Source organism: Suricata suricatta, chromosome 11 (assembly GCF_006229205.1).
Source record: "Suricata suricatta isolate VVHF042 chromosome 11, meerkat_22Aug2017_6uvM2_HiC, whole genome shotgun sequence".
Taxonomy (NCBI): domain Eukaryota; kingdom Metazoa; phylum Chordata; class Mammalia; order Carnivora; family Herpestidae; genus Suricata; species Suricata suricatta.
Window position 1 is genome coordinate 12,744,975 of NC_043710.1, and position 3,275 is coordinate 12,748,249.

The 3,275-nt window shown below is 39.3% G+C and overlaps 1 pseudogene; it reads right to left on the reverse strand.

Annotated features, from left to right (window-relative positions):
• The window catches only part of LOC115272403, a 9,265-nt pseudogene extending 6,487 nt beyond the window's left edge, over positions 1–2,778 (reverse strand).
• Between the last annotated feature and the right edge of the window lie 497 nt (positions 2,779–3,275).

Genomic DNA, 3,275 nt, shown 5'->3' on the forward strand with positions numbered 1-3,275 from the left:
CGGGGCTTGAACTCAGGAACTGTGGATCATGACCTGAGCCAAAGTCGGACGCTTAACTGACTGAGCCATCCAGACACCCCTTTAGCCCACATTTTATTTTATTATTTTTTTATTTAAAAAATTTTTTTAATGTTTTTTATTTATTTTTGAGAGACAGAGAGAGACAGTGTGAGCAGGGGAGAGTCAGAGAGAGAGGGAGACACAGAATCTGAAGCAGGCTCCAGGCTCTGAGCTAGCTGTCAGCACAGAGCCTGACGTGGGGCTTGAACCCATGAACGGTGAGATCATGACTGAGCCGAAGTCAGATGCTCAACTGACTGAGCCACCCAGGTGCTCCTAACCCACATTTTAATTCACATTGTATATTATTACTCTTTTTTTAATTCAAGTATAAATAACATACAGTGCTTTCTTAGTGTCAGATATACATTATAATAATTCAACAATTTTATACATTACTCATCATGATAAGTGTACTCCTAATCTCCTTCCCTTATTTCACTCACCCACCCCCACCCACCTCCACTCTGGAAACCACCAGTTTGTTGTCTATATATAAAACTCTCTTTTTCTTAGTTTTTTTTCCTTTAGATTTGTTTCTTAAATTCTACATATGAATGAAATCATACAATATTTGTCATTCTCTGACTGACTTACCATTAAATTCTCTAGACACATTCATTTTATTGCTAATGACAAAATTTTATTTTATGACTGAGTAAAGGCTGAGCAATTCCATTGTGCAATTGCTGTAATTTATTAAGGGAATTGGCCCTTAGTCTTGTAGCCAGAATCTTCACAGAACTCTATGCTAGGTTCAAGGTTTAGAGGTGCTGAGTCTGTTCTTAATGGAGTCCTCTCTTAACCTCCAAGAGGCAAATGAGAGTTAAAATACCTAGGACAAGCAGTTTCTAAAGGGCATATTTTTGTAATATAATTATCCAAAATTTTATTAAAAATCATTTTCCATATCTCTTTGTATTATAAATTCATTGAACTGTACATGTAAGCTGACTGAGTTATTTCAGATGCTTGTACCATATTAAACTCTGAGTTTTTTGTTTATTTATAATAAAGGTACCAAATTTTAGTAAAGTACTAAATTTTGTTTAGCTTTATAATTCCAACAACTTTTATTAGGTGACCTCATACATGACCATAGCTTATTACCTCCTTTCTTTTAAATATGTGGTATTCCTCCACTGAAAGATTGAGGTTTGTTTTCCCCTGTCTTTGAATGTATGCTGACCTTAGTATCTTGCTTGATCAACGAATTCGGCAGATTCTTTGGTGGAATTCTGGAATCGGATCACTCACTGGACAAATGGCAGCAAGAGTCCCTTGCTGGCGGAATAGGGCAGTCATAATGACTAGCATACCCATGCATTGGAATCACTAAGACTCACCACCCATGGTTTGATTGGGGTACAGGTGAAAACTACACATTGAGTCATTTAATTATCTCTAGGCTGTGAAACTGTGGAAGATACGGTAACTAACGGACTATGAAGTTGGTTGTTATTAAATGCCTCACACGTGCTAAAGGATCAAAATAACAGACTCGGGCCACACAATATCCAATGCATGATATGATGTCAAAATCAGATAGGCAGCTTTAAAAAGGTCTTTATTTCCTACTGTTAGAGGCCAGACTGCATATAAACTCAACCCAAAAATCTGATACTGGAAATAGAATAATAAAGAAGCTGAATTCACAACCTCTGCAAGGTTCCTGCACAAAATCAGGACTCTGGTAGGGAAGGAGTTGGACACTGAGAACTGGGATTAAGGCTTCTGATGTGTTTGAGATATTCCATTTCTCCAAAGCTTCTGACCCTGCAGAAGGGGCCCTCCCCTTTGCAGGAGAGACCAACCTTCCTCTGCCAGGGACCATAAAGAACGCTCACCTGAGTGAGGTGTGGCACAAGATAATAAGTGATTTTCTCAAGATCTTGTCCCACCTTCCCTTTTAGCTTTTATACCTAAAACAAATACAAGGTTCAGAATGGTTTGTTCTGATTACTAAGGAGAATTAGCCTATTATTCACCAAAAGAGTTACAGGGTTTGTCTAACAAATACCATCTGGAACTGAAAAACATGGTATACAGCTTGGAGGTAATGTGCTTAGGGATGGAGGAATATAAAGATGGATGAGGAAAAATATACTGATGTAGAACTCCAGTGACTCAAAAATTACCTTGTAGGCAAGACACCAGGAGTGGATCCTAATGTACTATCAGGTTTGAAACAAATGACAGCTTACAGTATGTGCAGTAGAAATACCATGTTTGCCATGGGAGAGTATTGAAGAAGGGACCCAAAGACTCAGAGATGTTAGAATGCTTCAAAGGAATTATTATATAAGTAAATAGATATGATGATGATGCTATCAGATATCCATTAGAGAAGGTATCAGGTGACTATGTTTCCCGAGACATCACTTCTTCCACCGAAGCGATAAAGGAAAGCACTAATAAGAGGGGCTCCAGCTGATAGAAAGTCAGTGGTATGAGATGTTGTCATGCACCTAGGCTTCCTAGAGCAAATGAGAATGATCAGATTCCAGAACACTTGAATAAAGAAATTAGTGCCACCACCAAAGACAGAGGATGCAGAGAAAGTAATCCTATTATCTCTCTATTTAAGTCAGCAGTCTGGCCATCCAGATAGCAGGTGGCTCTTAGGGTATGGCTGTAGACTGCTTAAAGTCCAACCAAGTAGTAGCCCATAGCAGCTCCATACCATACATGGGATCATTTACAAGGTCTCCCATACATGGTCCGCAGTTAATGACTTGGGAAATGTATTCGTTTCTATTCTGATTGGAATGGAGGACAAGAAGCAGTTTACATTCATATGACAGGAACAACAATATTCATTGTCAAGTTTTCCCCAAGGCTATAGTAACTCGCCTGCCGTCTTTAATGTAGTCTCCAGGTATGTGGCCTCCTACCTACTAGGCTTAGTGGATACTAATTGTAATGTCTACCCATGTTGATAATATCGTGGTCATAGAGCAGGTTACAAGAGCAGACGCTGGAACTTTGGAGGCCTTGGTAAGACACCTGTGCTCCAGAGGGTGAGAAACACAACACAAACACACAAAGACCTATTAGGATTCAGGAACTTGAAATGTTGGGTGAGTTTTGACAGATCTAGTGGTGAGGGGTATGCTAGAATACCCTATCCAAAGTAAAACTCATGAAGAAAGACTCAAAGGGTCTTAGTAGGACTCTTTGGGATTGGAAGCAACATATTCCACAGCGAGGAATAC